The sequence below is a fragment of the Miscanthus floridulus genome, chromosome 18 (assembly GCF_019320115.1).
Source record: "Miscanthus floridulus cultivar M001 chromosome 18, ASM1932011v1, whole genome shotgun sequence".
Taxonomy (NCBI): domain Eukaryota; kingdom Viridiplantae; phylum Streptophyta; class Magnoliopsida; order Poales; family Poaceae; genus Miscanthus; species Miscanthus floridulus.
The window spans coordinates 61,265,932-61,278,670 of NC_089597.1; positions in this window are offsets into that span (position 1 = coordinate 61,265,932).

Sequence of the window (12,739 nt, forward strand, 5' to 3'; positions counted from 1 at the left end):
GGGAAGCAGGGTTTGTGTTTAGGAATACCCCTCCAGCTGGATAGGAATCGATTCGAATCGCCGTCTCTCCCGGATAGTGAGAACTTGACTGAGCAGCGGCAACGTAGATTCAATTAATTTAACGATATGGTTAAATGGATGATGATAAGGTTGCCACAATGAATACCTGATATGGTTATTAATGTTTGCACCCTAATAAAATGATTGCTTAGTACAGGTGCTAATATAGATGACAGGTTAATGGCTAAAAAGTCACTGCTAGTTCAGGTTAAGAGTTGATCATTATTACTTATGCTTTTCTGCAAAAGAAAGTGTCAGCCAGCTCCACTACATTAAGCTATGCATAATCCTTGGTGTCATTTGTTTGGTTTTTCGACGGGTAAGTCTAGCTGAGTACATTCCCGTACTCAGGGTTTATTCCCTCTTGTTGCAGATGACCTTCTATATCAGGGATTCTGCAAGTACTGTCTCCACCCGGCGGGTGATGAGGACTAGATCATGGGCATGATCTCCTTTCTCTTATCTGAATGCTTTTGCGGTCTGTGATCAACAAACCAGTATGTGTATTTGAACTCGGTGTGTGAGTTAAACTATTTGCTTCCGCATGTTTACAAGACTTGTTTTGTAATAACACTGGACTCTGTGATGATGTAACCTATTTGCGAACATATGCGAAATGTTGTAACGTACGATATGTTATGTTGATTACTGTGATCTTGTTGTATGCAAGTTGGTTTGAAATCCTTCGAGATTTCGGTTGACTACCGGGTTTATATGGGCTCAAGTTCGAGAATTTGATCGTTTCGCTGATTGTTTTTGTACTTGTGCTCTTATAAATTGGTCGGTTCTGTGACAGCTGGTATCAGAGCTAGATTCAACATTAAACATGTCTTACGGCTATTTAAAACAAAAGCTTTTGTTGTAAAAATGGTTTTCAAACTTATAATTATATATAAGTGTTCAAAAATAAAAATTTTTTATGGTATACTGGTGATCACATCCCTTATAGCCCACTTAAGGACTTCTAGGTGGCTTATATATAATTACTAACTGGGGGAATTGATTGTTTCTATTTCGTCGTCCATGCGGCGTGATATTGCATGGATGCCATTCGTTTGAATGGTAATGTATGGATCAATTGCCTCTACGCTAAGGTAAGTGTGAGTTGCGAGAGCCTGACCGTCCAACCGTCGGTCTAGGGGAGAGTTAGTTGTGGTTACTGGAGTATTTACATGTTGCATACATGTATATATGAAAGTACTTAATTGTGGGTACATTTCTCGGGTAGTTTGGATACCGAAGTATATATATCGGGGGATGTATATATGGAGAGTATCTTAGTACTACTTGTGTAATTAGCATTATATCTTGTTGGGTTGGGCTGCAATGAAGTTTTTCTGCAGGTACGCTAACAACGCACCGTGTAGATCGACTAGTTACCGCTAATTGAGAGAACGTATGTATGCCACCGTATAGTCCGCTAAAGCTTAAAATTTCTTAGGTTTGTGAAGACGTACGGAACGAGCATGCATCATATTCACTCATGACATTCATATTGCATTACTCCCTCCCTTATAATTGCTTATCCCAAGTTTAAAGTGAAATCTCTCGGCAAGAAGTTTGAAGGAGAGGAATACCTAGAAGAAGTCCAAGGTGTCTCCAATGTGGACAGTAATCACTTCGACGAGTAGTTCGTTAGCAAGTCTCACTAGTTAAGCTTTTGCAGTCATACTGGTAATGTACTTTAATTCGCTCCCTTCGGGATGCGTAACGTTGGTGAAGTTTAAAACTTGTCCTGTTGGAATGCACTGCGTATGGCGCTAGTAATCTACTTGATGATGTGGTGATTGGAGAATGAATTATTGCCTCTGTTTATTGTATGAAGTTTTCATTCTCGTCAGTAAATACAGTTTGGCACGATTGTATTGTTCCTCTCCAATGTGCTGACATCATCAATAATTACTGGTTGCGCATTGTGCAGATGCCTCGTACTCGTTCCACCGGTGCGAGTGATGATGATGATCTTCCGCCACCACCACCCACACCAACAGGAACTAATAGCAATGCTTGCGGAAGGACAGCGCACTATGGCCGAAGGCCCTCCGTACTGATTGCGAATCGTGATGGCCGTGGTCCACGCCAAGGACCGGATCCAAATAGTATAGTGATTTCAAGGATTTCCTTGACACGAAACCCCCAATCTTCAAGGAGGCTGAGGAGCCTCTACAAGCTGATGAGTGGTTGAATACTCTCGAGCAGAAGTTCCGTCTGCTCCGCTTGACTGAGGTGCTAAAAACTGAGTACGCATCGCACCAACTTCATGGGCCTGCTGGCATCTGGTGGAGTCATCATCGGTCCACTATGCCTGCTAATGCCCAAATCACTTGGGATCAGTTCAAGTCTGCTTTCAGGGGAAATTACATTCCTCCTGGTCCTTATGGCGATCAAACATACAGAGTTCATGAAGCTGACTCAGGGAAACAAGAGCCTAACTGAATACCTGCAAGCTTTCAACAACCTTGCAAGGTATGCTACCGAGTTTGTGGACACAGATGCCAAGAAGATTGCAAGCTTCAAGCAGGGACTTAGCCCCAAACTAATGAAGACCATGGGAAATTGCAAGTGCACTCATTTTAATGAGTTTGTGAGTGATGCTTTATCGCAAGAGAACAACAATGCTGTATACGCGGCTTCGAAAAGTCATAAGAGGGCCTATGAGGCGGGTGCCTCACAAGCTAAGGCTCCCATCGCACAAAGGACTCCATTTCGTCCTCCAGCGTCAGCCGCCAAGTTTCGCCCACCACAGAAGAAGAATCCCGCCAAGACTGGGTTTCGCAAGGCATTTACAGTTGCTCTTCCCAAGGGCACTACCAGTCAGGGCAGTTCTAGGGCTCCACCAAGCAACATGCCGTGCTGGAACTGCAACAAGACAGGTCACTGGGCAAGGGAATGCCCTTACCCTAAGAAGAATAATTACCAGGGTGGCCGTCAGGGACAAGTGAACCACACTAATATTACTGAGATTCCTTCAGGAGAGGTAGTGACTGCCGGTAAGTTTCTGATTGACCAACACCCCGCAGTTGTACTATTTGATTCAGGTGCTTCGCATTCCTTCATTAGTCCATCATTTGCATCCAAGTTTATGCAGAAAACATATACTATTGAGGGTGAGGGTTATTGTATAAGGGCTGCCAGTGGTATTATCCCAACCAAGCTGGTAGTTGGGGATGTACAATTTGTGATAGAGGGGCGAAGTTATCAGGTTGATCTGGTAATTTTACCAGGGCTAGGTATCGATGTGATATTGGGAATGAACTGGATGAGCCGTCATGGAGTGACTTATCGATACATCGACTAGGGTAGTTATGCTCAGAGATCCTAGCAATCAGGAGGGTTTTCTAGTACAGTTACCTAGGGACATCAATCTTTCTTGCACGACCAATGCGGTGCAAGCAAAGTCTCTGACAAATATCCCTGTCGTGTGTGACTTTCCGGATGTTTTTCCCGATGATTTGCATGGATTGCCCCCAGATCGAGAAGTAGAGTTCAAGATAGAGCTGCTTCCGGGTACAGCTCCCATCTCTAGAAGGCCATATAGAATGCCTCCCAATGAACTAGCCGAACTTAAGACCCAGTTGAATGAACTGCTAAAGAAAGGCCTTATCCGTCCTAGTTCATCTCCGTGGGGGTGCCCAGCCATCTTTGTGAAGAAGAAGGATCAATCTCTACACATGTGTGTAGATTATAGACCCTTGAATGCAGTTACAATCAAGAATAAGTACCCTCTGCCACGCATAGATATCTTATTTGATCAGTTGTCTAAGGCAAAAGTCTTTTCTAAGATTGATTTGAGATCTGGGTATCATCAAATCAAAATTCGGCCTGAGGATGTCCCAAAAAACCACATTCTCTACAAGATATGGTCTATATGAGTACCTGGTTATGTCTTTTGGATTGACCAATGCCCCCGCACATTTTATGTATCTGATGAATTCAGTGTTTATGCCCGAGTTGGACAAATTTGTGGTGGTATTTATAGATGATATCCTGGTCTATTCTGAGAATGAAGAAGATCATGTTGAACATTTGCGGGTGGTTCTTACTAGATTGCGAGAACACTAGCTGTATGCAAAGTTCAGCAAATGTGAATTTTGGCTTCGTGAGGTACCTTTTCTTGGACACGTGTTGTCCGATGGTGGAATTATGGTTGATCCCACCAAGGTGCAAGAAGTATTGAACTGGAAGGCTCCCATCTCGGTGCACGAGGTTCGGAGTTTTCTGGGGTTGGCTGGCTATTATCGTCGCTTCATCCCGGATTTCTCTAAAATAGCCAAGCCTATGACTCGATTGCTGCAAAAAGACATGAAGTTTGTCTGGACTCCTGAGTGTGATGCGGCTTTCCATACCCTGCGAACTCTTCTAACATCGGCTCCGGTTTTGGCGCAACCGGATATCGAGAAACCTTTTGATGTGTTCTGTGATGCATCAGGTATTGGGTTAGGAGGTGTTCTTATGCAAGAGGGTAGAGTCATCGCTTATACCTCTCGCCAACTTCGGAAGCATGAAGTGAATTATCCAACGCATGACTTGGAACTCGCTGTAGTTGTTCATGCTTTGAAGGCCTGGAGACATTATCTACTTGGCAATGTGTGCAACATCTACACTGATCATAAAAGTCTCAAGTACATCTTCACTCAACCAGAGTTAAATATGCATCAGAGAAGATGGCTCGAGTTGATCAGAGATTATAACCTTCAAGTGCACTATCACCCTGGCAAGGCAAACATCGTCGCAGATGCCTTAAGCAGAAAGTCTCATTGCCACTCGTTGATAGAGAGTGATGTCCATTTGTCAAAGCTCCTTCATCCTGCAGTCCTACACAACATCACTGTCAGTTGTACTCTACAGAGTCGAATTATCGAGCTACAGAAGATAGATGCAGGTGTGTTTCACATCAAGCGCAAGATGAAAGAGCAAGAAACCAAACATTTTCGAGTAGATGAGGAAGGCGTGTTATGGTTCAAGGATAGGTTGGTAGTTCCGAAGGATAGAGAGCTTAGAAATCAAATCATATCCGAAGCTCATTCCTCTAAACTATCTATTCATCCTGGTAGTAGTAAAATGTATCATGATTTAAAGCCTCGATTTTGGTGGACCAAAATGAAGAAAGAGATAGCCGCTTATGTGGCTAGGTGTGACACTTGTTGTCGGGTCAAGGCGGTACACATGAAAGCTGGATTACTTCAGCCACTCTCTATTCCTGGTTGGAAATGGGAAGAGATAAGTATGGATTTTATAGTTGGACTCCCTACCACTCAGAGGAATTTTAACTCAATTTGGGTAATTGTGGACCGACTGACCAAGTCGGCACACTTCATTCCGGTCCGCATAGACTTTCGTCCAACTGACTATGCGGAGTTGTACTTCAACCAGATAGTCCGACTTCATGGGATCCCTCGTACTATTGTCTCAGATAGAGGACCACAGTTCACTACTCGCTTTTGGGAGCACTTACACGGATTATTAGGGACTAAGCTCATAAGAAGTTCTTCCTATCATCCGCAAACCAATGGGCAAACTGAATGGGTGAATCAAATCTTAGAAGATATGTTGAGAGCTTGTGTCATCTCGGCTAAGGGCTCATGGGAAAAATGGTTACCCCTAGCTGAATTCTCGTACAATAATAGTTATCAAGAGAGCATAAAGATGGCACCGTTTGAAGCTTTGTATGGCCGGAAGTGTAGAACCCCGTTGAACTGGGTAGAAGCCGGGGAAAGGAGATATTATGGAATTGATTTCATTCAAGAAGCCGAAGAACAAGTCTGTACTATCCAAACCCACATGGCCGCAGCTCAAGCTAGGCAGAAAAGTTATGCTGATCGACGTAGAAAACCTATTGAGTTCGAAGTTGGAGACTTCGTTTATCTGACAGTCTCACCTATGAAAAGTGTCCAACGCTTTGGTGTGAAGCGAAAGCTTGCGCTGAGATACGTTGGTCCATTTGAAATCATTGGACAAAGTGGTAAAGTGGCATACAAGATTCAATTACCTCCTGAGATGAGTGCTATCTTCAATGTCTTTCATGTATCCCAATTGAAGAAATGTCTTCGCGTCCCTGAAGAGAGAGTTCCATTGGGGGATATCAAGTTAAAATCTGATTTGACCTTTGAAGAAAAGCCGGTTCGAGTGATTGACACTCGTGAGCGAGTGACTCGGAGTCGGGTAGTCAAGTTCTATAAAGTCATGTGGAGCAATCAGGGTAGTGAACGCGATGCAACGTGGGAAAGGGAAGACTATTTGAGGGATGGTTATAAGAAATTCTATCAACAATGGTACGCTTTTCAAATCTCGGGACGAGATTTTTATAAGGGGGGAGGGCTGTAACACCCCTGGTGTTTGGCTTCCACATTTGCACTGCATTTCATGAACATGAGCATCATGCATCCCTTCGTGAACTTATAGCACATGAAACATAATTTCGAAACACTGCAACGTTTTGTATATTTCATGTGTGTTGTTCTTTTATGAAATGTAAAGTGTGCAACACTTTAGTGCAACATGTGCCACTCACTTAGTGAAACAAGATTAGTTAATACTATGCAACAAGATCATGAAACATGTGAAACATGACTATGAAACATTTGCAACATTTCTTGTGTTTTTCATTGTTTCAGTACATACCTTGATTGATTCTTGTGTGACCAATGCATGGTGTGGCTAGAAATGCTTGTAAGTAACTTAGTTACACATAGAAGGTCTTTTGGAACATTGTTCATGTTGGTCACTTTGACTAATTAGGTTTCCAAGTCATGGTTTGACCAAATTTGACCCCTGAACCCTTTTGTTTGACTATTTAAAAAGTGTGGCTTAGGATGTTTGCATGTCTGAGCAACCTAAAGCAAAGATGTAGAGAATTATATGTGGAACAAAAGTTCTTTTATGACCATCTCATGAAAATGTGCACAACATGTTCAAAAATGGCCCACAAGTCAGGATTGAAAGTTATTTCAACAATTGAAAATTTTTCTAAGTGTTATACTGGATTTTAGTTTCATGAACTAGACTTTGGCTTGATTTTTCTCTGTATTCGTTGAGAATTAGTCCTTGGCACTTAAATAGAAATTGAAGATGGAAGTACGGGCTACAACTTTCATGTTCATTGTTTCCTCTAATATGTCACGGTTTAGGAGTTAATCGGTGTCAAAGTTCGCTTGTCAGTCGGACTCGATGAACGCTGAAACGCGAGCTTCAGACCGGTCATGGCCGACCGGCAACAGAGACCGGCCGCCGCGTGTCCGCCACGCGCTCGGCTCGCCCTGACCGCGCCGCGCGCTGGCCGTCTTGAAATGGGAAACGCACTGCTGCCCTCCGCACGCGTTCTGCCTCCTCCTTTACTCCTCCGCTCGTCCGAAGCGCCAAAGCAGCGGAGCCACCGCTCCTCCATTGCCGCCGGGAGCTCCGTCGAGCCCCCGCGCGCTCGCCGCCGCGTCTCACCTCACTCTGTCTCGCCCACCGCTTCCCCGACATCTCCTCTACCTCGTCCACCCTCTGGTAGAGCCTCTCGAGCTGTGTTGATGGCATAATCGCCAGACCCGTCGCCGCCATGACTTGACCTCACCGGAGATCGAGCTCACCGCGGCCGGCACACTAGAAGTTTCCCCTTTCTCCTTTATGCTCTCGGATAGCTTCGCCATGAAACCGTGTAGCTCGTACCGTGCTTGGGTGGGGCAATGTAGGCTCGCCGTCACCGGAGTTCCACCGTGGCCTTGCCGCCGTCCGCCGTGCGCGTCGCCGCTATAGGTTGAGGCTAGTAGAGACCAAACCCTAGGCACCAACGGGTCCGCCTCGTCGTGGTGAGCACGACGGTGCCTTGGTCTCACCAGAGACCTCACCGTCGACGAGCTGCGCCACCTTCCGCATGTCGCAGCCGCCTCCCCTGCTTTGCTATCGCTGACCTGTGGGGTCGGCTGACAGCCGGGTCCCACACGTCAGTGGCTGTTGTTCTTAAGGATAGTTCAAATTTTAAGTTTTGAATGCTGATTTGTGATTTTTGTAACTCCTAATTGGTAGATCCAAATTGAGTACTTCCAATTTTGTTAGACTCACAGTTAGGTCTAGTATTTAAGAAAAATATGTCTTGAAGACATTATGTAGAAATTTTGGATGAATTAAATAGGAACTTGAAAAGTGTTTTTGAATGCATGCAAACTTGTTTAAATCATATCATGAGTTTCTTTGATCCAAAAATTATGAAATTTTGTGGGTAAGCTAGTCTTGTATGGTAGAAGCTCTGGTTAAAATTTGAGGGTCATTGCATGTGTAGTTTTTGAGTTATAGATTTTCCTTTTATCATTGGTAGATACTTGGATGAATTTTAGTAAATTATTTATGAATCCATTGACTATGAAAATTGTTGGAGAGTATCCTAGTACCCTAAAGATGCTAGGAAAAATATGAAATCTGTTGCTTGACACTTTTCACTAAGGTTTCCTAATTATGCCATTTTAAGTCATGCCGCCTTACCATTTTTGTGTAGGTTGTTATACTTACTCAAATGGTGTGAAATTTTTATGGTAGTCTACTTAGAGCATGTAGTGTCTACTATAATTTTTGTAGAATTAATGGGGCAGTTTTCATATATGTTTACTATTTCCCCTAATTAATTAAATAAATTAAGAAATGTATTAAAAGAAATGTTTTGGTGATGGACACCCTACTTTCTGGTGTTCTTGTGATATGTGTCATATGTCAGTAAAGTTGGTTTTGTCCAATTAAGTGTTTATATCATAAGTTAATAATTAATTGTTTGCATCATGTCCCTCTGGACAGATCTGGGGACTTTAGAAAGCTCCCCATGATAATTTGGTTTTCTGTGATTGTGATGAATACAAAAGTTGTATATAATTTATGTGTCTAGCTCCTATCAAAATTTGAGGGCATTTGGCCTAGTAGTTTAGAAACTACAGCTGTTTAAAGTTAGGTTCCAGTCTTTGCTTATTCTCTGCCTTGTGAGGACAGAGTTCTGTTGATTTATGAATTCGAACTGGTAAAGGTTTGAATCATGCTTCGAGGTCTGAAAATGAATTGCATACAATTTCATAAGCTTTCCAGATTGTCTTGTTGTATGTCATTTGGAATTATAAATCTCCAGTTATGGCTAGTTTACTGCACCGCTACATAGTATTCATTTTGCTGAGATACAATTGCTTGAGTGTATGTGGTTGCAATGTTCTCGTTGATTGTTTAGGGGTTAGCCTAACTTGAGAATAGGCTTAGGTGCAGGTGCTAGGTCATTAACGGAAGATGAGCAATTATACATTAGGTTGTATAAACTTGGTAAGTAAAGTGATTTGAATAGGGCTTAAGTTGGAATATGCAAACTACAGCGAACGTGTGCATTCCCCGAGCATCCCTGACATTCGTTCATGTGCATCCATGATATTTATCTTGCGCATTCATGCAATAGGTGTGCCGGAGGGAGTGACGTTGCTGGAGTTCGAGGGAGCCAACCAGGAGGAGGAACCCGAGGTGCAGGAAGCCGACGAAGCAGTCGCCGCGGAGGAATTGCCCGAGTGCCCTGACCACCAGCCTTCCTCATTCCTGAAAGGCAAGCCCCGGAGCATATTAAGCCTCCTATGTTTTCACAAATACATTGAGTATCTTTTATTGTTGATGATGCATTAAGTATAGGAATTGGTTGGAACCAATTGCTGCATTATATATCCTTCCTTGTCCAGATATCGCACTGGGATCCTAATTAAGTTCAGGAACGGGTTAAAGGCTTAGCCATGCTTAGTGCGGTAGAAGTCAGGTGATTTCCTGTCACCTGCGAGCTTTAGGATGAGGTGGATCACGGTTGGCTATATTTGCTATCGTGGAAAAGAACCATGTGAATAATGAATTAAGACCGGGCGGGGTCTTGTGTAGGTTTGAACATAGTGACTCCGTCTGAGTCATTTAAGGACCGATACACTATACGTCCTCATATCATGTTGAACGCAGCCTAACACTTAGCTGGCCGGATAAGTCGTTCCGACCACAAAGCCTAGTAGCTCGACTCAGGCCGGGGACGCGAGCAGTGGTGACATTCTGGAGGTAGTAAGGATGTGCGGAGAGCCATTGGCATAAGTCCAAGGCGGGTTAGAGTCCCGAACAACCTTGGCAGAGTGGTTCTCTGAAAATGTCGATCTGTTCGGACTCGCGACTCCTGAATCGTACCAAAGGTGACTTGTTGCGACCCTGACGGGGGAAGCAGGGTTTGTGTTTAGGAATACCCCTCCAGCTGGATAGGAATCGATTCGAATCACCGTCTCTCCCGGATAGTGAGAACTTGACTGAGCAGCGGCAACGTAGATTCAATTAATTTAACGATATGGTTAAATGGATGATGATAAGGTTGCCACAATGAATACCTGATACGGTTATTAATGTTTGCACCCTAATAAAATGATTGCTTAGTACATGTGCTAATATAGATGACAGGTTAATGGCTAAAAAGTCACTGCTAGTTCAGGTTAAGAGTTGATCATTATTACTTATGCTTTTCTGCAAAAAGAAAGTGTCAGCCAGCTCCACTACATTAAGCTATGCATAATCCTTGGTGTCATTTGTTTGGTTTTCAACGGGTAAGTCTAGCTGAGTACATTCCTGTACTCAGGGTTTATTCCCTCTTGTTGCAGATGACCTTCTATATCAGGGATTCTGCAAGTACTGTCTCCACCCGGCGGGTGATGAGGACTAGATCATGGGCATGATCTCCTTTCTCTTATCTAAATGCTTTTGCGGTCTATGATCAACAAACCAGTATGTGTATTTGAACTCGGTGTGTGAGTTAAACTATTTGCTTCCGCATGTTTACAAGACTTGTTTTGTAATAACAATGACTCTGTGATGATGTAACCTATTTGCGAACATATGCGAAATGTTGTAACGTACGATATGTTATGTTGAATTACTATGATCTTGGTTGTATGCAAGTTGGTTTGAAATCCTTTGAGATTTCGGTTGACTACCGGGTTTATATGGGCTCAAGTTCGAGAATTTGATCGTTTCGACAATTGTTTTTGTACTTGTGCTCTTATAAATTGGTCGGTTCTGTGACAATGTTCACATAACTCCTCCTACTCAAAGCATCTGCTACAACGTTAGCCTTTCTCGGGTGATAGTGTATCTCCAAATCATAATCCTTGATTACCTCTAACCATCTGTGCTGCCTCAAATTCAGATCTAACTGTGTGGATATATACTTCAAACTCTTATGATACATATAAATCTCACACTTATGACCAATTAGGTAATGCCTCCAAATCTTGAGAGCATGTACCACGGATGCTAACTCCAGATCATGAGTCAGAAAATTTAACTCATGTTTTCTCAGCTGTCTGGATGCATAGGCAACAACTCTACCCTCTTGCATAAGAACGCAACCTAGACCTTGCCATGAGGCATCACAATAGATAGAGAAGCTTTTGGTAAGATCAGGTAAGACAAGCACTAGGGCAGAAGTCAGTCTCTTCTTCAACTCCCAAAACTATCCTGACATTGCTTAGACCATACGAATTTGGCATTCTTCTCTAACAGAGCATTCATGGGTTTTGCTAACTTAGAGAATCCCTCGATGAATCTCCTATAGTACCTAGCCATACCAAGGAAACTCTGAATCTCACTGACATCCTGAGGTGGCTTCCAACTCAACACATCTCTAACCTTCTTGGGATCTACTGCTACTCCTCCATTAGAGATTATGTGACCAAGGAAAGATACTTCTTTTAACCAGAACTCACATTTGCTAAACTTAACATAGAGCTGATGTTCTCTAAGCTTCTGTAATACTAACCTCAAATGTCCCTCATGTTCTTCCTCATTCTTAGAGTAGACTAATATATCATCAATGAACACCACGACAAACTTGTCAAGGTACTCCATGAATACTTTGTTCATCAAATACATGAAGTAAGCAGGTGCATTTGTCAGACCAAAGGACATGATTGTGAACTCATATAGTATATATCGGGTCATAAAGGCAGTTTTGGGAATATCAGAATGCCTTATTCTTAACTGATGGTATCCAGATCGAAGGTGAATCTTGGAAAACACACAAGCTCCTTTCAATTGGTCAAACATGTCATCGATTCTAGGCAGTGGATACTTGTTCTTAATTGTGACCTCATTAAGTGATTTGTAATCTATGCACATTCTTTGTGTACCATCTTTCTTCTCTACAAACAGCACTGGTGCACCCCAAGGTGAAGAACTAGGTTGGACATAACCCTTATCTAGCAATTCCCTTATTTGTTTCTTAAGTTCTGCTAATTCATTCACTCCCATTCTATAAGGTCTCTTAGCTATGGGTGCAGTTCTAGGTAAAAGTTCAAGTATAAACTCAATATCTCGTTCAGGTGGCATACCTGGTAACTCCTCGGGGAAGACATCTGGATACTCGTTTACTATCCTTATATCCTATATGGTTGTGCCCTCCAATTGATTAACCCGATAGATTTCCGAGGCTGACTGTGTTGCCACATACTCAACTTTCTCTCTAGATGGAGTGGTAAGATTCATGAAACTATTCCCACAACTAATAACTGCCTTCTGGGACCTCAACCAATCCATACCCAAGATAACATCAATACCAGATGAGTCTATGACTACCAGATTGGCTTAAAATTCTACCCCCTTATAATGAGACTAGCAGCTAAGCATATCCAATTTGCTTTCATTTCCCCTTCAGGTGAGTTTA